The 21,751-nt window shown below is 37.6% G+C and overlaps 1 protein-coding gene and 3 long non-coding RNA genes across 13 annotated transcripts in view; 2 read left to right on the plus strand and 2 right to left on the minus strand.

Moving 5' to 3' along the window:
* LOC133666279 (uncharacterized) overlaps window positions 1-13,995 on the minus strand; it is a 28,572-nt gene extending 14,577 nt beyond the window's left edge. The window contains exon 1 of the long non-coding RNA XR_009830225.1: window positions 13,848-13,995. This is a non-coding gene — a long non-coding RNA (uncharacterized LOC133666279). The remainder of the gene's footprint in view (window positions 1-13,847) is intronic.
* Window positions 1-21,751, plus strand: part of LOC107993946 (teneurin-a) — a 628,759-nt gene that overhangs the window by 542,873 nt on the left and 64,135 nt on the right. The gene's annotated exons all lie outside the window — the stretch shown is intronic.
* Window positions 7,848-12,320, minus strand: LOC133666280 (uncharacterized). Of its 3 annotated transcripts, XR_009830228.1 has the most exons (3): window positions 9,816-12,320; window positions 9,410-9,576; window positions 7,848-9,131 (listed from the first exon to the last, which is right to left on the minus strand). It is a non-coding gene; the product is annotated as an uncharacterized LOC133666280 (long non-coding RNA). The 3 variants fall into 3 exon arrangements; XR_009830226.1 differs by having other exon boundaries at window positions 7,848-9,576; XR_009830227.1 differs by having other exon boundaries at window positions 7,848-9,576; window positions 9,748-12,320.
* LOC133666281 (uncharacterized) lies at window positions 14,004-16,305 on the plus strand. The gene is made up of 2 exons (XR_009830231.1): window positions 14,004-15,977; window positions 16,044-16,305. It is a non-coding gene; the product is annotated as an uncharacterized LOC133666281 (long non-coding RNA).

Genomic DNA, 21,751 nt, shown 5'->3' on the forward strand with positions numbered 1-21,751 from the left:
AGAAACACGCTGTTTAATTTTCACAAATTACCATCTAACGCAAAGGGAAAAAGAAAAAGGGAGAAGAAAATAAAGCGAGGCTACCGAGGAGAAAAAAATTCCAACTAAACTTCCACGAACTTTGCGAGTCTGGTATCGATGAAGGCAAGGAAAGAACTTCAACTTTCGAGTTTGCCGCGCCGGAAAATTTAAATCTCCCGCTCTTTCTCTTTAGAGCCAACGATAATTTGCCAATTTTCTGATAACGCGTGAGAATTAGAAGTTTCTGCTCCACTGTGTAGTATTCAATTATTTCTCGTATATCTTGTTTATTTTTCTCACTCAAGTCTAATCCTAACCTTCGTGATCGTCCATGTTACCAACCGAAGGTCAATACGTGCTTCGGAGATTCAATAAATGAAAAAATTCAATCTCTTATTTCTTACTTAATTCTGCACTGTAATTTAAAACGAGATTTCTTAACACATAGATGATCCGCGCATGCGTCGTGCATAAATACACGTGTCTCTTTATTACACATTCCAAAACTATGATCCCCAGCGTAAACAATAAGACGCTTATCCACCGTTGTTCGAAATGGAAGAAGTTTCCTCAGATTCGTGAGCGCATGCGCAGCTCGGGCGAGGAGTGTATCAAAGCTGGAAGCTAAGACAAACAAGGTGATACAGTGACGGCAACCCTCGAAGCTTGTTCCGAAGTACGAAAGGAAGGGAGAGGTTGGAAGCATTTGCATCGACGCAAACACGGAAATCCCAATGCAACCTGTTTGCCCTGAGTGGAACTTCCCTGAATGTAATGGAAGTCTTTCCGTTAAACGTTGTCTCATTTTCGTTTTTGTCCTCCCCCCGTCTCCTTATCGCGAATACCTTTCCAGTTATCGGTATATTGCTAAAATTAAATAGATAACGTTGCTTTGAAAATTGAGAAATTCTTTGAAAAAAAAAATCAAAAATATTCCGAAAACACAATTACCTCTATTCTCATTCACTGTCTAGTATTACGATTTTGCTTCATCCGTTGGCGAGAAAAAAATCGCACGTGCGCAAAAATCGGTTTCCAGAACTGAAAGCAAAAAGGGGGTATCCACCACTTCCGCGTCCGATCGATATGCACTTGCGCGGGGGTGGATGGAGCCGAAAGGTAACGCGGCGTACCGAAAGGCAAACAAAGTGATAGGAGAGAGAGGAAGAGGAAGATGGGGAGGAAAGTTGTATAGATGGGAAAGGAGGGTTAGAGGAACCGCGTGAGGTATGTAAAAAGGCAAGCAACCGGGGCGGCTGCACGGCGCCGACATTTCGCGGTGATGCGACCGACCCATGCATCACGCTGTCCCACCTAGGACTACTCTCTATACACTGTTCACCGTTGGAAAAAAGTCTCGCGGAAGGAATGCCGCGGTCTGATTGGTTAACGTGGGAGGAAACGCCTATTTTCACACGTATTTTTGTTTTTAACGTGGTTTTTAACGCATTTGTGACAGAGACTGTACCTCGATGCAATTAATATAGGCATAGAATATTCCAACGTGTATATAAAATAATTTTTATCTCTTATAATATACGTAGGCTGATTCGTAATAGTTTGATTTATAAATGTAGATATAATTAATTAGTAGTTTCAAAAATATTTCCAGTTTTAAATGATTATCTTAATGTACTTAATAAATGAAAATAATTTTTGAATATTCAATAAGTTATAGCTCTTCTATGTAGCGTGTGGTGTCAGGTTTGTCAACAAGGCAATAAAGATTCTAGTGAAAGACCCCTCTTGCCCCTGCACCGTCCCGCGAGACTTTTTTTCAGCAGTGCCACTATCTTCGTCTGATCCATCCGTTCTTACTCTTTTCCTCTTTCTTCTCGTTCTTTTGCTTCTTCCTTATTCTTTACTTCGTTGCGTTTCTCCATTTCCTATCTCTGCTTTCTTCCTCCAATATTTTCCAACCTGTTCCACCGCATAAAATTCAACCTCGTTTTTTTTCTTTTTTTTTCTTTTTTTTTTTTTTTCATCTTTTCTCAATCGATGTGTTCTCTCAATCACGTTGTCTACGAGCCTTTATTTCTCTTTGCTGGCTTCTATTGGTGCTGAACTATCGGTCATCCGCATTTCCCATTCCAGTCTGCTTCACATCCTTTTTTTTTTTTCTCCCGCGTTTTTACAATAGGTCGTCATAAAGAGACCGTCGTGTTTCTTCGAGCAATTTACCCGTTTTGTCGCATGGCCGAAACAACCTCCCATCACGTTTCTCTGTGTCTCTCCTTTTGCACCCCGCCTTCCGTGCCTAGAATCGTTTCTTCGCTACATTGTTGTTGTCTCACGGTGAACGAATGGCCAAGAGGTGTGCAGAATCGGTTCGAATCTAAACTTTGGAACAAGTAATTTGTAATATTTCGAGGAACACAATGACTCTAGAAATTATCAATGGATGGCATAACGAAGAAAACCTGAATGAGTTTTCGTGCATGGAAATGACGAAAGTGGAAAAATGGACTCTATAGAATAGGGTCGAGATTGACTTTTGCTAAGTGAAGTTTCTCAAAACCTATAATGATTCGAACGAACCTCCATATCGTTTAAATAATATTTCATGTATATTTTCGTTTTCAATTAAATTCTCATCTTTAATCCGAAACACCACGAGATTCCACGCAAAATCCCCCAAGGTGTCGGGCTTTTCCAAAGATTGTTTCCGCCATTAAAACGAGAAGGGCGCGTGACCGGAAGTGTTTCTGGTTTCGCAGTGATTTCGAGCGCGAGCATAGTTGTTCGATATTAACGCGACCACCCATAGCTTTGCGCGTGGTTCGTTTCTCTTCAGTGGTCCAAAATATCTTTGAAAGATGAAAAGAGAACACATAACATGTAAAAGAGAGAAGAGAGATTCACAAGCGGAACAAGGACTCCTCTCTCCGTGACAGCACGGATGATGAGCGATGGTACGACTTTTCTTCCCGCCAAGAATATTCCGCTTGTTATGGGATATTGGCGGTATTTTTCCGTCAACTGGGAACAATCACGCTGTGAATGTATATTTCGAATCTGAAATCTGAAATTCTTTCTTCCCCTTATTCTTTGCATGAAAATATGATATGAGAACGATCCTTGGCATAGAGAAATAGGTTTGATTGGAAAAGATGAATCAATATAATATTTCATTTAATTCGAGAATAAAGTGTAAAACGGAGGAATATGTTAGGAAAATGTGTAATATTGAATAATGTTTAAATTTGCGAACATCTGTAACATCTTCTGTGGAAATAAAAGGAAATAACGAAAATTTAAATAAATTAGTACATTATGCATTCCATATTTTATGAAAATAGCTTGGCACAGTTTAAAGCATCAAGCTAAAAAATATTCAATGTTTAAAAGCATATTAACACATCGAAAAGCCGCTGACGTAAAATTACGTCCTTTTCCAAGATATAGCTGGACGCCCGGTGTATCAGTGTGCCGGGAAAGTGGAATGCAATTTTAACATCTGTTTTAACCATTTATATGTCCCTTTCCGTTTATTTGCGTTCATTTACATTTGCATTTTAATGCTTTTACGTTTATATTGCGGACTAACGATCAATTTGTGGACCGTGTGCATTAGGTACATTGCGTATGAGAAATACCAATTTTATAAAGTTTGTAATTACCGAGTTGATATCGCGTTTTAAATTTTGTCCCATATTTAATTATTAGAAACCGCATGAAAGAAAATATAAATTCACCGAAATCCACTGAATATTAAAATATGGCGAAATAAAATTATTGCACTTTATCTGGCGCCACGACACATTCGAATAATGGTGTAAAACATAAATTTACTACATAAATACATTTTCAATATACAAAGAAGCTTATATAAATTTTAGAATGATTAAACGTTAATTCACAGAATGCAAAATTTATGAACTTTTATTAACGTTTTTCCCATAATCTTTTACTTAACGACTAATAAATTATTAAATGGTGATAATTTTATATTATTTTTACGAAATATTTACAATCCACGCGAAATAAATACAAATTAATGAGATCATAAATCTCTCTTCAAATTCTCTCTTACTTCGTACATTTAAATACGCTCATTATCCACTAGTGACAAAAAGTATATTATCCCAAAACGCGTCACGTTGGTATCATTAATATACTCGAAATTAGAAATCAAAATTAAACCGAACGTTATAAATCTTTACTTCCGATATACCATTTTCCCTCCTTCATCGGGTAACCGACACCAGCGCCACTTTCACTGTCCAAAGTTTCCCAGGCGACAGTTGAGAAACAAGCGACGCACCGAGCCACGCTCGAGACTCGAGTAAAAAGTCCTCGAGCCTCGCTACTGAAGCCCAGAATATGCACGTACCCACAGGTTGGTGTTATCTCGGTGTATTTACGGAAAATCGACGTCGAGCCAGTGTCTGTGGAATATCCAAGTGGGTATATCCAGCATCGCGTCACTTAGGCTAGACGCAGTCTCGGCAATTGATAGGTAGTCACGCTAGGCTGACCTCAAGGGACATCAGTTCGTATAGCATGCTTGCTACCTCCCCCCTTAGCCCTTCGAACCTATCCACCTTCGTAAAATCTACTCCCAAGCCGAGCGCCTCTCTCCTAGCTTCCGCCTCGTATCTTTCCGCCTCTACCCTCCTCCATTATCTCTTTCCTCTTGCTCGCTCTATTTCTGCTAGTTCCTCTCCAGAGTGCGCCACCACTGTCTCCCTCCCCAGTGGCTCTCGCCGTCGTCTTCATCTTCCACGCTTTCCTTACAATCAAACTTGGCGAATTTTATTTCAAACAAAATGGAAAAATGATAAGTTCGAGCAATGATGAATTGTTCCACGATTAATTTATGTTTCGTATATATTAATTAGTGTTTTTTTTTTTTAAGAAACGAATAATTTTAAATGTTGTGTTTTGAACGATTTAAATAGGATTAAAAAATCATTTCTTACGATTAAACGATTTATGAAATGAAACAATCTTTAATTGATAATTAGCAGTGATTAAATTCGGAAATTCACGAATATCTATATCAAGTCACATTTATTACGAGAATTCTGTATAATAAGAAACGACAAAGTTGGAACGAAAAATTTTATTCGAACGATACTTATACAGCTATAATTTACTTTAAAGTTGAATCGAGTAACTCGATCACTTAAATAATCAATTTTCAAATATTTTATTCAAATAATGCTCTTTTCTTCATCTCCGCGTATTCCATGCCACCCAAACCCTTTCTGAGCTTCATCCTCCTTCCACCCTCCTAGTCTTTATCCTTTGTGTAAGCTCAGCTCCGTCTCGACGCGTCGAAGCTCCACCGAGCGGATATCTCGCTGCACTTTTACCATCGCGGTTAAACCACTCCGTATCCCACCTTTATCGGGCTAAGACACGATGCTTGTGTTTTGCCTACCTTTCCACCTCGTTTCCACGCGTTTTAGGTTTTGTTGGTCTTTTCATTCGTTTTTTTTTTCTCTTTTTCTTTGTTTTTTTTTTCATTCTTTTCCGTTCTCTCGATGCGTCTGACGATTCTACTCCGGTGAAATTTCTAGCAATACGATGATGGTCGTGCGTTTTACGACGATTGCTGGAAAAGCTAGTCGTAATAGCCGCGCATGCACGACGATTAAATGTTCCCTGATCTTATTTCTTCTCTCATGGATGAACTAAGAAGTTAAAAAGTGAAATAGAAGTGTTTAACATTTATTTTTTTTTTTTTTTATATTAGAAAAAAATTGAACTAAAATTCCAGAGAAGAAGCATCGTTTTCATTAACGGTGGTGGATCAAGCATTAAAATTTTTGATCCTTTCGGCGAATTAACACTTGGCCGATGAAGCAGGCTAAAAAATTTCATTCCCTTGAAATTTTAACCGACTCGGTCTTAAGTCGAAAATGGCTCAAGAATTCGTTTTACGTCGGTCACAGGCGCTTCTAATGAAATAAATTTCATTTCACCGAAACTGGGCCACCACCACCACCTTCTCGCCTTCCAATCTCACGTTTAGACGCTCGTGTTTCGACTACGTGCTAAGCAGACTAGTCTATCCAATGCTACTCAAGATACCTTATAAATTATGAGGATTATCGTGAGCACAATCAAAGTGGAATTAAAAATTCGCGTTAAACAAATTACGGTGCAGAGTTATATTTATTGGTCAACCCTTGGATCCAAATTATCCAAATTAATAATAAAATCTTTCCTCTTGAGAAAGATACTCAACCGAAAACCTGTTAATCAATCTCAACGCAATATTAAATTCTTATATTATTATCGTACAAACATTCTATTAACAAGCGAATCCAATTTCAACTTCTCCCTTTCATCATCCCCGTTGAAACGAACAAATATTCACAGATCGCCGTTAGACAAGCTTCCGTTGTCCGGCGAGAAAACTTGGTAGGAACGCGCGGACGTGTTTATAATTACGTGCGCACAAAAGAGTATAACTCCGAAAATTAGTGGCAGCACCGGAGGGGAAATTCGTGGCCGTTACCACAAAGAACCGGGCCGCTGGCGTGCTCGCTACAAAAAACCGTTTATACCGGGGAGAGAGAGCCCGCATGCCGTCCTCCAACAACCATTCTCCTCTCCAACCAAAGGAAAAAAGACGAAGAAAATTTTAATAAATCTCGTCGAGCGTTAAATTACTCGTCGCCCGGTCGTCGTCGCTCTTCCGCTCACGCCGAGAGACCGATTGTCTCTCCCCATCGTTTGTTTACGCGTCCGCGTGTCGTCCGCGGATTAACTTTCTTTTAATCGTGTAATTAGAACGCGACGGAAGACTGGTGGCGCTATCGTCGCCCAGCCTCGTCTGCGCCACGCTACGCTGAAACGGTAACAATTAATAGCGAAGAAACTAGGTTGAACTAGGGTGGGGGTAACGAAGCTAGCTGGGACTGGGATGGGAGTGGGGAAGAGGTGGGGGGAGTTGAGACAAGCAGACGAATCGTAAGTGCAGAAGAGCAGTCGGACCACCTGCCGACCGTAAAACCGATTTGGCGACGCTTCTGTGCCTGAGAGGTATTCAATGCGGCCGTCTGCAACGGACTTTGTAATTTAGAGTCAATCTCCTTTATTATCCGTAATGCGCCGCTTCGTCCCCGAGATTCTTGCGTAAAATCTATCTCGAGCCCGTGCTTGACGCTCGCAAACGGTGAAGATTCTACGAATGGGGTGAACGGTGGAGCCGTTGGCGGAAAAGGAAACAAGGAAGAGGTTTCCGCGTTACGCTTCTCCTCTTCGAGATAAAGACACGAAGCTTCCAGTTACTTAATACCTCGCAACTTGTCCCCGAGAAACTGGTCGCGATCCTTCTTTACCGATCGAATCTCACCTTTCTCTCCTCGTCTCTCGAGTTCGTCGGGCATTGGCAGCCTCTCTCCTCTAGTTTCTTTTCATTTCCAGCCTGTTCCTTTATTCTTTCTATTCGTTTTTCCGTCTCCTCCCAATTCTCCCGTCCTAGGATTGCATCTCGATAATCAGCAAGAACACTGCGACCGTTCGATGAACTACCGATTCGACATTTGATCTCTGATTATCGGGGTTCTTTGTCGACTGGTGGCGCCATCTGGACTGTTTTCTTGAGCGCGATTTCAGAGCCAGTTCGGTATAGATGCTTGGCGAAGTAAGAGTTGGTCCGCTTTTTACGGAGACTTGTTCTTTTTACAGTTGGATACGGTCTCGTTTGGAGCGAATTTATGAGCGAGTTTGTCCGTTGTCTATTGGAATGAAAGAGGCAGGAGATGAAGTTGAAAGTTTCAAAAGTTTGCTGATAACAAGTGAAAATGATATACTATTGCTCGATGTAAATATGAGAGATTTAGATGGGAAGGATGAGAAACTTTAAATTATTTTTAGAAATTTCAAATTTTTATAATGCAAATATAGCAATCCGTTTATCGTAGCGAATATGTACAAGGAATTAAGATGTAGTACTAGTAACATAAATCGAATCTAAACAGAAATGCAAATTGTCTTACTAACACTTCTGTTTGTGATGGACCGTGAATTGATGATCTTGAAACTTAGGCACTTGTGAAACTATTAGTACTGTATATACGAGATCAATTACTCGTTACCCAATCGCGTATTTCTGTTTTCTCCAATCGTTTTATTTTTGTATACTCTTTCTCACTTTTCATTTTACACAATTACATTTTCATCGTGTAAGGTCGAGGTTACGTTTATTTGTTTAGAACGGAAAAAATATCACAAACTCACACAATCATGTCCTTAAGCTATTCTCATGTTCTTCAAAATTCTTTTCTCGAGTTGCAGCACAACGCCATAAATAATACGCAAATTATGCCGTGGCGGAGTTGACATCACGTGACTCGTGAACACGCTTCCACCGCCATTAACACGTGCGCGAGCCGTTCATGATTCCGCTCGCTCGCAAGTGCAAACAGCTGAATAAATAAACGCATTCAACTGAGTGCGGGAATAGCGTATACGTATCGGCGAGTTTATAAATAGGTGAAGACGAAGAAACAAATATGACTGACTGCGTGTATAAAACGAAGAGTGGCAAAAGAAAACAATTCGATGGTGGTATAGGTTATAACGAGAGTCGAAACCGATATTAGAATTGGACGATTGAGAAGAGAGAGTGTAGTAATTCATTGCTTAGTAGCTGCAGCGTGCAATCAATGTAAACTACCATACCATACCCAGCGTAAATGACAATGTAAGCATTCATTGAAATTCATGCTTATCCTTTCTTTCTGTCATTCGTTCACAGAGTTGATGAACACAATTATCATTAAAAGAAAATAAAATTTCTGATATTTAGCGTTAGAAGAATTGTTTCTAATTCAAACTGTTCGATATTCATTCTCTCATTAGCATTCTTTTATTATCATTATTGTTATTATTATTATCTAAGAATTTTTTTCGTGATTATAAATATTTCATTTAATTCAAATGCAAAATTCAAGATATAAAATGCAAGATACTCTTTCTTTCTTTTTTCTATCTTATTCACATCCTCTCCAGTTCCACTCGCTTCAACAAACATCCCCTTATGCATCTCGCCGCTCTCTCACTCAAAGTGCACCACAGCATATTCCGTGTCCCAATGTAAATAAACGCGCGCGACAGTCGACGGCCGTTAACCGTTAATGACGAGACTCCGCCTGCAACGAAGCGAAGAAAACATTTACCTGGTCGCGAAAAAGAATCAAGCCGTATAACCTACAAAATTCACGTAGTCGACTTATGCTGACGATTACCGTATGTAACATCGAGTCGTTATTTGTAACATACGAGTAAAATACGATCACATTTTGTTGTACGCACAAATGATTCCCGACTAATAAGAGAGTGTGGCAAGTAAGAGACATCTAGCTGTCACGAAAGATACACATCGACACACGCGCCGCGAAGTAGTTATGTATTCCAATTAACCTCTTACATTTCGTTCTCTTCCACTAAATCTCTCTTCTTTCGTTCCGGCCTGTGGCGCTATCTCTCGGCTCGATTTCCTATTACGCTCTTCTTTTTCTCTTTCTCTATCCAACTATTCTTGCCCTCGCTCTTTCTTTTCCTTGTCCGCAGTCTGAAATTGAATGCTCCGTATTTCTGGAACGGAAAGATCCGAAGTATCGTTTCTGTTCGATTGATATTTTTTTTTTTTTTTACCGAATACTAATAGATAAAAAGAATGTAAAGAAATTATAATAAGAACACTGCATAGAACTGTACAATATTTATTAATAATGAAAACGTTCTGAAATTAGAAATTCTAGATACATTTTCGAATATTCACTATGTCTTCGTTCTACCCGCCTCGGAAAATGCGATTGCCAGCGTGCACTTACGTAAACCGGACTCACTTTCCTTCCACCCCCTCGTACCACGAATATTAAGCAGCGTGAGTCGCAAATACGTGGCGTATTAAGTAAGCGAATAAAATATTCCGCGGCATGCATGTAACGCACGTACTCTTTCTCGTTTTTGCGCGAACCGCGCGCCACCGTGCGACACATTTTGTATGTAATTCTTATGCGAGATTGCACTACGCGCCGCTAGGGGAAAATTAGTGGCTAGAGACGAAATTAAAGACGTCTTTCTCGAGCGATGCCATCTTGGCGATGCCAGAATTATACTCGACTTTATCCGATCCTTATCCGATATTCACATCTCGATGATAAAAAAATGGTAATTCCATCTTGAGAGCGTGACGCATAATTTTTCGATCGGAAATCCTGTAACGTATTCGAGTATAATATTTTGCCTGCCGTGTGCAAGGAAACGACATGTACAAGCGTAGTATAAAGTAATGAGCGGGCAGCCAGCGTCACGCGGTGGGATCAATATCGGCCCTCGGAATAGAAAACAGAGACGACGGGGCGAAAAGTGAGATGCCGGTGGACAAGGAAGCGCAAACGAGGCGACGTTGACCGTTGGCCCTCGTGTCGAGTTTCGGCCAAGCGTTCCAAACTCTTCACCACTCGCGGCTGATCAATTTTGCATGCGATCCAGTTTTTCACTGCCGAAGCGCGTTTCTGCATGAGAATCGCGATCGAAATTTTTGAGCGGCGAATAGCTGGCTGTGTATGTGTGTGGAGAGAGAGAGAGAGAGAGAGAGAGGTTTCATCGCGATAGTTCGCAAGTCTGCCGCCACGTATTCGGCGAATATCTAGGGAATTCGGAATTTTCGCTTCAATTCTGACGCTCTCGCAAGTTGCCACGCTTGCTTGAGACTTTGAGTTAGATCGAATTCTTTGTTGAAAAGGGACACAAGTTTCTGGCCGTTCGAACTCGTTCGAGAAAAGGAGAAATGGCTACATCGAAAAAATGTCATTTCATTTGCCGTTTTGGGATGAATCTTGGAGAAATGTATATATTTGCAATAGCGTGAATTACGGGCAGATATTTTAATGAGAATAAACTAATCAAAAAAGAATGGTTTTGGATCGTGTCGCTTCGATTATTGACCGTTACTACTTGATGAAAATTATTAAAGCTTGTCAAAATTTTGTATATTGTATTATATTTTAATAATATTACAATTTCTTTCGGGTTCTCAAATTTACATTACAGATATATGCATTTCAGAAAATGTACGTATTTGTGTATTTATGTATAATGGAGCGTACGCACTTGATAAGAGAACATTTATTCGCAAAAGGTCCGTGTATATGATCTATAAAAGTGGCCTCTACTCGAGGAGGGTGAAATGCATATATATCCAAAGAAGTTTACTGCCTATTTGCAAAGGGCGTGTGCGTACATTCTGAAGAAATGGATGTTCCTTCGTGAAGGGATCTTACATATAGCAAAGTACACGTGCAAAATAAAATAATCATTGCTCGAGAAAAGCAGATATATTATTGTCAAAAATATAAATATTTATCTGCAAAGATATTTCAAGACGATAATTTCTCATACCAGTATTCCATTTCTCCATTTAGGTTCGTTTTTAATTAAAGATTTGTCCAAATAGATTGATTTTCTAACAATAAATATCGTAAATCCATTATCTAACCGACGATTCAATTGAACGCCTCGTTCGTTTCTATTTTATCGTTCCTTTTGCTCTCCACGTTTTCTCGTGGACTTTCAGGGATCAAACATCTTCGCTGGCACCGGTTTATACACGATAACTCTAGAAACTAGGGCGAGCTCATATCGCTCTTCCCTGAGCGAAGATAGAGAAAATTGGTGGTGAAAAAGGTTCGATGCTTTAGTAAAGAGACTTTCTTTCCTTAATATGACTTTTTTTTCCTACGAAAAATACGGTACAACAGAGTATAATTTTTATAATTAAATTTTCTTCTTCTTCTTCCGTTTAATAAATGGATTTTTAAAAAAATAACAAGGATTTTATGTATTAATTTTCATTAATGTTTAACTTAATACAAAAGAAAAAAAAATTTCCCCCTACAATAAATCCTCACAATTACATATCAATTTTCCAAATACCAACGATAAATATAATCCATATCTGTCAAAATTACCAATAAATCTTCATAATATTTCTCCCATTTTATTATACTATTATAATGAACTTATCTATGTATTCAAAGAAAAAATAATATCAATCTCACCGAAAGTAATTACCTATCGGTTCCCATAAAAGCGCATTCATTGTAGCACACGCGACAGTAACACGTATGCGCACGCATCAGTCTGAAACGAAAACTATACAGTCCGCTCCGCGTGGTCGCGTTTCCATCAAGGATCTGCTCAAAGGAGAATCGTAGGAGGCGCGCGCAGTGACAAACGACCGGGGAGTCGCTCGTCGCCACGCTTGACTGCCGAGCTTCGACTCTCGCGGATTCGACCGTCATGATTAATGCACACCTTTCGCCGACGAGACGTTTCCCAACGACACCAGACACCGCTCTAAAATTTCTCGAGACGTAACCCTCGCACGAACCACGCCGGGATTAGAAAGAGAGAGATGGGAAACGAGCAAGAAAAAAACGTAAACACGCGTGGATGCGCGACGATATAAATAGGTACAGTATTGCCCACTTAAGCCGTTATTCAATTCTTGGAATTTTGCAATCGTTTTGAACGTGTTAAATTAATAATTGAAAAGTAAACTAAACCAATTTGTACATCTCGCTTATATACTTATATACTCTACATTTATATATAATCGTCAAATATATCTCACTTATTTCTTCTCTTTTCTTCAATTGAATTGATAGAAGTTATTCGATCTCGACTGCAGGTAACTACAGTGGTAACTAGAATTTGAGATGAGGCGATGGAGCGTTGCGGTCGGCCTAGCAGGACTGGCCACGTTAATGACATCCACCAATCATAAATTGTAGAATCGTCGGTCGATCGACCGATTTCGAAGTTTATGCGAAATTCGATGTTCATCTTGTGGTATGGATAAAACAAATGCGAGCTGAATCGCGGCTATAGTCTCTGTGACATATTAACGTGTTTACTCTTGTATTGTGGTTGCTGATGCCGATAACTGTTGGTTAATGTTTCAACCTGGCAGACTGGTGCAAAGATTCAGAGATTACGTTTGATAGCTACGTGAATTTGATTCTACTTAACTCGATGCTTGATATTTCGCGCAAAAGAATAATTTTATTATTCGAAACAGTGGAATTAGTGATTAATAGTAATATAAATCTGTTTGTTTGACTTTTACGAATTTAAAAATGCAGAAGTAGGAAACACGAGAAATAACGAATACGACACATCTCGTCTTATGCACTTTAACCAATTGCAATGTCGCTACTATATGCACATTAACCAATTACCAGTTTCCAACTCGTATCCTGTACAACTTTGACTGGCTCGATGCTTGAATCTCATTTTCGAAAGCGTAGAGACGAGTTTCAATGTTTGTACATCGAAAATATGCGACGAAAATAAATGCAAAGTGGAAACATCACAAGACCGTATAATTGCGTCCCTCGTTGCATTGTTAACTTTTAACGATGTGCATGCATTCGACAAGTTTTTCCCTCATTTTTTCATTTTATATACACGTATCTCTCGTCAACCTTTTATGCCAATCTACACTGACACTACTTAATGGCATCGAAATTCCCTCGTTGTACACGCCATATACACGCGAAATGAAATAATAAAATGTTTAATGGCGGCTCACATCTATATTCGTTAACATATTTTATATAGATATAAATTGCGATTATACTTAAAAACAAAAAAAAAAACATCTTAAGATGTTCGATTGGATTAAAACAGCAAGCATCGAATTATGCACTGTTAAAAATTTTGATTATTGATTAAAACAAGGAAATATACCGATATCACTCGTCAATCTTAACACATCGCCAATCGTCACGTTCGATCATTTGCCGTGTCATTGATCAAGTACATCGCGAAAAATGTATTTAATTATGCTAACTCACGTTCAAGCGTCGATTATAGTCGTCTGCCTGTCGATATCTGCAAACACAACGGTCGCACCGTAAATCACCCCCGGTCGACAAATCAACGGATTCATAGTTTATTAAAGCGATTTACGACATGTTGCCCCGACGTGTTCGCGACACGACTGTTCTTTCCTAACCGTGGCCACGGAGATATATCGTGGCGCCACGGTCGATCGTCGTAGGTCAGATGTGTATAGCCTGCATATAAGTATGATAGATTATACTTTCGACCTCTCGTTTTTCCGAGAAGGAGGTTCGTTAGCCATGCCTTGTAACCGGCTCTACGCTCCATCGTAATTTATTCAAAAATGCAACCACCGGATCCATCGTTAACCTTATTGTCACTATCATCTCTCTCTTATATCCTACTATTTGCTATCATTGGCTTTTTTACGTTATAGAATCTGCATCATTCTCTTCGTAATTCTATCATCTATTATCTAATTCACTTGAATTGATATATTTTAAATAAATATTAATTCTAACCTCAAAACATTATATCGCTATCTAACAGTGTCACCAACAATAGTGTGAAATATATCTACCTCTGTGTCCTTACTGCCAACCACTATTGTCGTATGAAATATTTTACGTTATCCTCTGTTCGATATCAAGCGTCGTTAGGACAACGGCCAACGGGATATTAATTATATTCCAATTAACGAACGCGAGTGGGTCTGGTTGTTGTTGCATCTCCAGAACCACCGCTGGTGACGTAATTAAAACGTGAAACACGGGATGGCAACGTCTCTGGCGATACGCGTATTCCGTGACGGACATAAAAAGTTGGCGTTTTTCAACGTACGCGTCGTGCATTTATCTCCACAGTTTTCGAGTAAAGGTTAATTTCACGCAACACGAATTCTGGCAATTGCGCTTGTATATTGTTAAACGCGCGAACAACTGTTCGACTTACTCGAATTGAAGCGATTTTAATCCGCCATGTGTGATTAGCGAATCGTTTCTCATCTTAATATAGTATCATCGAGAAGATCGAAGATGAGATTTTTTTTTAAATATTCCTGGTTTAAATTGGTAGAGTCGGTACAATTTCGGGAAAAGGATGATCATGAAATAATGATCGAAAATATAGAATAAAATAAACAATATTCGCTGAATGTACGCGAATATATTTAATTATGTTTTGATCTAATATATCTTGCTGTAATTTAATCTCTCTTTAGATTTATGTTTATTATACCGGGTAAACAGGAATACATAATAAAACAGTTATATTAACTTATGATAAATTTTATTATTACGGAATAATTATTGAAAATTTCTGCTGAATATATAATTGTTCCCTACGAATTAAATTTTCGCGAACGTTTCAATTGATTGAACGAGAAAATTTGTAATTTTTTTTTTTCGAAATAAACAACACGATTTTGACTCCGTAAATAAAGATCGAGTCGTATCCACGATCTATCCCAAGTCTTCAAAGGAGTGCAATAAATTTAAATTGTTCGAAATAAATTTTCATGCAAAATAGAATCAAAAATAATCAATAAAATCTGTAAACAACCATTGTCCCAGAATCGAGATAATCCTTTAAACAACATCCCTCGAACACGGATTTACATAAAACGGAATTCAAAATCAATCTAAAATTCGTTGGTTGAAATTGATCAATTCGTCATGTTGATTAGTAAAGTATAACGGCGCAGGTTGATCGGCTCGTCGCATATAAAGCGTGTTCGCAATCGATAACGCGATATTTACGTCATATTTACGTTATAACGGACCGCCGTTTCGCCTGCCCTCTCATGTATCCACACGTTCGTTTGACGATATTAACGGTTGACCGGTCGCGCGGATACATATTGCTTCGATGTCACCGAAAGTCACGTGGTCTCTCTCTCCAAACACATCGGCCGAAATCGCGCCTACCAGCGCGCCACCAACAATGTTACTCGCATTCTCTCGTTTCATTACGACGCTGCTCGCTGCCGCTTGTCGCGAGAAAATTAAAGGGGGAATTTAACGTCAATTTTCGAATTCTAACGATGAAGCAGAGATACAAGCGTGTTCAATGGGATTATAAAAGAAGATCGGTAGAGAATCAGTAAGCAGAACGAGACATGTCGATGTTCCTACGTGAAAATAGTAAGAGGTTAAGTTAGGTTAGGTTCACCAGAGTAGAATGTAACTGTAAGTCGTGTTTTGTTCCAGTTTGACAATCTTTATTGTCCTGATTATTGCGATATGAATTCTATTTCTGTGAATCGTAGTAATTGAAATTCAAAATGGAATACTCGGCTGCATTATCCTTTACGAGCCTCGATATCTTGGAGATTATGGAATAAATTATTAACAAAGTTGGAAAATGTATAAAAATTTTATTTCAAATAGTAAGGTAAATAAATTGAATCGAATTAAAACAAAATACGATAAACTTGTTAGAAATTGCCAAAATAAATAATATTTAAAATTATGTGTTTTGATTATAATCAGATATTTGTCCATAGAATAGAAATTAGCAGGCTATGATCCTTAATTTTATGCTATAGCATATATATACACCAATACTTCATCTTCTTTAAACGAATACCAATATATAATATAAATTTTCAAACTTTTTTAGTTTAAAGATCATTATCTGTCAACTGTATAAAATCAATCTTCTCAATTTCAATTTACTTTCAATTGGGTCTTCGATATAAATTGCAATTTATTTCAAATATTCATTAATTATTAATTCAATTTTGCTAAACATTAAAGTAATATCTTCCACGCAAGAAAAAAAAATATATATATAAAAAAAAAAAAAGACAAAATTGTAAACGACGAGAAAGGTAGAGGGAGCCACGACCTTTCGTCCAGATTTCTCGAGGGACAGTTACTGCTCTCTCCGGTAACGACGACTCGTCGCGCGTGACTCTTGCTCGAAATAAATTAATCGCATGTGAGCCGGCGTACCGTGTAATTCTTTAACGGTTAGAAAATTTTGCCGACCGGCCAACTATGGAAAAATGCATTTTGCGGAAAGTGTATACGCTTTCCACAGAGAACAACGAAAGAAAACAAAAACAAAAAATTCAATGAAGAGGAACACGAGGAACTAACGTATAAAAAGGTAAACAAAATAATATTATATAAATCACGATGGATTTTTTAATCTAGGCGCAACACTATTAAATATAAATTAATATTATAAATTAGCTTTGAGTATATGAATAATATGAACGAATTTTAACACGTAGGAAGGAAAGGGAGGGGAGAGGAGCATCAAAGAGGGCGTGCTGGAGCGGGGTGGGCTATCACGTGAGTTCACGGAACGAGTATAATACCATCATTAGAGGGCGTCACCGAATTCTTCCGGCATACAAAACCCAACACGAGGGCAGAACCGCTCTGCTCGGCCCGTATAAATAAGATCTAAAGGGGGAAGAGGTGAAATCCCTCCGAGCTCAACGCTCGATTTCAACCTCCTGGAGGGAGAGATGATGGCGCAGAGGGAGGAGGAGAGAAGAGTCCGTGAGAATAATATCTACCGCTTGTAAAATGGAAATAGAGGTCGTCAAGTGTAAAAGTATAAAAGAAGAGAAGCTCGATAATTAATTGGCTTCGCATAAGCTTCGTCCCATTTTTCTTTTCTCTTGCGCCGCGATTTTCTTTACCGTTGTTCCTGTTCGACTTTCTTCTTCTTATCCCAAGGAGAATTCTTCAAACTGAATCGAGTCTGGTGATGACGGAAGCGTAGTGGTTCGTAGTAAGACGTGGAAGAGGGAAGAACACCTATTCATAATTTAAACGAAAATCTTGGTACGTCCGCGTTTCGAGGACACTGCTTGTGTCGTTAGGAATTTAATATTGAACGGAGAATGTAGTGGAAACTTTTAGCCAAGTTTAGAGAGAAATAATTTTTTAGATAAGAATAAATTATTTAGTTTTATTTTATGTTTCTTATTTATGGTCTTTATTTTATTATTATAGTTTTAATATATGAAAAATATATCGTTCCCCTTATTATAAATTTTAAACGTTCGTCCAAAAGAAATTGATAGTGTTGTGATAATTATCTACTTATTATAATTTCATTTTATTTCTTTTTATTCCTAAATTTATTTCTAAAATTATCCATAATTAATTTTAGTTCCACTAAATTTAAATCATTTCTTGCTCCAAATTTTACCAAATTTTAAACTGATTTCCTTTAAAAACAAAACTTTCCACGGCATTTCAAAAAAGAGATAAAAGAAAAGAAAGTAATTTCAACATCCTTACCAAAAGGACCATCCTGTAGTCGATTGTACTATGGTTTTCTGCACAAAAGCATCATCCCCCTCTTCCTGTCTCTTCTCCCCTCCGCCTTCTTTCTCTTTCTCTCTCACTCTGGATCAGGAAGATTTAAGATTCCATATTAACCACGACCAAAAAAGTTCGTCTTTATTTGCATTCTATCAAAGGCCTTTTGAGAAGCCGCCTCGAATCCCCGGATTCTAGCCATGTCGGCGGCTTTTCATCGAACGTTATTTCACGTTGGTGTCCAGTACACGCAGAAACTAGGGTCCGCGTCGAAGCTCAAAATTTCATTGTGATGCAAGACAATTCGCTCAAAGCGATTAAAAATTTCTGGCGGAACACGAGATGAACAATGATGAGATGAATGAATCGATAATACTCTTTTCTCGGCACTAACAATAACAGATTTCCTACAGAAGATAAAACCCATTGAACTCTTTTTATCGTTTAGAAATGTGATTAATCACATTTAGCTAGTTAGTTTCAGTAGTTCGTTTACCACAAGATTTTTAACAATCGTGTAAAAAGGAAATATAAAAGAAAAACCCAAAGGTTTTTTAAAAGGACGCGACGAAAGACAGAAAAAAGAAGAAAAATTCTGGAGATAACGGTGGTGGGATGAATAAAGCCGAAGACGACCGAGCACTTGACCAAGGAACTTTCTAAGGAGGCGCCATCACTGGAAGCCCTTTAAGAAAAACTGATATAAAGTAATGGATTTCCAAGGTGTTCGGTAATCACACTCGCGAAAAGAATCTCTCTCCCTCCTTCCCCTCATCGTCCTCTCTATAGCCCAAGTCTGGAACGAAAGAAGAAGCAGAAGATGAAGAAAAGTGGCAGATAGCTGGTTCAGTTTGAGAAGTGGCATTACATCTGTCGATATCTCCATCGATTCGCGATCAAATAAAACTGCCACCATCTTCTGTTTATCTTCTTTCCACTTTCTTCTCTTTTGTTCCATATTTTTCCTTCTCGTTTGTTTCTCATCCATTCTCGCGTTTCTTGTTTCACCAACTGCATCTGCTTTCCTCTCTGTCCCTTGGCCATCTCGAGTCGACGAAGTAATTACAAGTTCGTCGATTAGATCCTATAGAAGCTGACGCGTGCAGCGGTTATGTATATGTGTGTCTCTGTACGTCGATGCGATACGCGACATAAGTTGCTCGACGACAGTCAGACGCCAAAATCCAACAGACAGATTGGCAACGATCGTCTATATGGCAACTCGAGAAATTGGAAATCTGACCGGAAAGGAAACGAGATTATATTCTAAGACGTTCTTTCCGTATAGTCGAAATATATTTCTAAGCATTGATATCGTATTTCTACAACACATATTAATATTATTCACTTTTATTCACTTTTCGATTCATTTTTTCCAAAAATGATGTATGAAAGTGTTTAATCAAATAGAATATTTAAATAATATATATAAAAAATTATTATAATCTCTTTAATTCGTTTGAAGTATAGTTAAAAAAATTCTATTAGTTAATGTTTTTTAATGTTTCTTTACATGCATGTGTTGAAATGTTTCTTTTTAACTTATCTTGAAATAAATAAAAAAAATACATGAAAGTTACAAAATAGAAAATTGCGAAACTTTTATAAATTTAGTTTTAATTAGTATATTCTATTCTTTTGATATTTTATAAAAATAAAAGTTGTGCCATTTAGACACACAATACTATTTTCATTCAAAAAATTTATATATATATAATATATGGATATATTTTTGGCAGCATTCTCCCCGGCTTTTTTTTCTTTTGTTAATGAACAAAAAGGAATTTTTACATTACACATATGTATTAAAATAAAAAATTTATTTTCTTCCCAATAATGGAAAGAAAACCCATAACATATTTTATAAAGGAGAGAAAAGTTTATTTGTTTCTTATTAAAATAAAAAAAAAAATTTTATTTTATTTTTACATTATTAATATAATACATAAATATTTCTTCAAAGATGCCGACGACTAAGACGATGAACGATGAACGATGAAATTTTTCTTCCTGAAAATGCTGCAATCCATATCATGAACACAATATAGAAGTTTCAACTGTTTTCTTATAAAGAAAATAAAGTCGAAACTTGGCAATCACCCAAAAACGAGATCAGATCTCGAATACGTAGCTCTTCCTTCACTCGGCCTAATACTTATATCCAACAGTACTAATAATGCTAACGAGATTAAAGGTGGCGCTTATGTCCCTCTAGCGGCAGAATAAGTACTAAGAATCGATGCACGATCTCATCGCGGCAAGACATGACATGTTGCAATTTGAAATAATTGACTTCTATATTATGAAAATAAAATTATATGATAAAGAAATAGATTTCGTAATAAATATATCATTTATTTAAAATAACAAAGTATAAGATAACATTAGTAGGTTTCTCAGGTAGAGTAAATTAAATTCAACGTAAATTTTTTTAACGTGTAACGTTCGTGTAGAGAGGGAACGTTTAGAGAGGGAATTCGAAACTGTTGCAAGAGAAATTCGCGTATTTGTTTTGCTGTTAACGTTAACTTCGGTCAGGATGTTTCTGAAAACAATTCGCTACATAGTATATTATGGTTTCAACCGATGTTCCGAAGTGTCATATCTGATTGGTTACAGTCCAGTTTGAGTGGATTGACGTATGTATTTCGTGTTTTCGAGTTCTCTTGTCCAATTTTGAAACGTAAAGAATCGAAAGATTTATCAATGTGTTAAAACAATTAAAATAGGAGTTTCCCAGAAAAGCATAATAAATTGATTTTTGATATTTAATTATAATTTTGTAATAAAAGATATAATAATCTTTATTCAATCTTTCAGCAATGAATCAGTTATAACCGTTATTACCTAATTTTTCGATTAATTTATACATTTAAATAAATTTAATGAAATAGTAACATCACGTTAAATATTAAAATAAATATTAATAAATATCACATTATTAATTTCGTGCTATCAATCGACGTTTAATATTCAATATTCTCAATTCAGTAATCCCAAAAATTTGTTCTCACGATCCGACAGTGATCTCGATAGTTGCGATTCTTCGAGTTATTATCGGAATAGTTGCAATCGTGCGCGAGTTTCGATCTTGGTTAAACTGCAATCGCGATAATTGCGAGCCTACGAGCCGCACTTGGCGACGATCATGCGAATTGCGACCTCAGCCGCGCTGCAGCTTTCGCAACTTGTGATCAGAGCAGTTGCGATAATTCGTGCAGTAATCTCGATCAGAAGTGATCATCCAGATATTAACGACATGAATGGATGACACTCTACAAATTGTGATCTTGTAAGATGCAATCAACAACGATATTAATAGTTAGGATTTTTGTTGAAAAAAATTCTTTTGTAAGAAGAAGGAAAAGAAGAGGTGAATTTTGTCTTTTTCTTTTATATGCGTCTTAAAAATTTTTGTTTCGTCGAAGTAGGGATAAATTATTGAATACGTATCTAAGCTATGCCTTCGTTAGACAATTTTTCCTTTTAAAAGAAATTCCATTGAATTCTAAAGTTTGATTTATTTTCATCGTGTATTCTAAGAAAACAAGAGGAGATAGAAGAAATTGCAAGCATAGAATTCAAGCGGGAAAGCCCACTAGTGGTTTCTCCATGGTTGTAATTGCGCAAAT

Source organism: Apis cerana, linkage group LG6 (genome assembly GCF_029169275.1).
Source record: "Apis cerana isolate GH-2021 linkage group LG6, AcerK_1.0, whole genome shotgun sequence".
NCBI classification, from domain to species: domain Eukaryota; kingdom Metazoa; phylum Arthropoda; class Insecta; order Hymenoptera; family Apidae; genus Apis; species Apis cerana.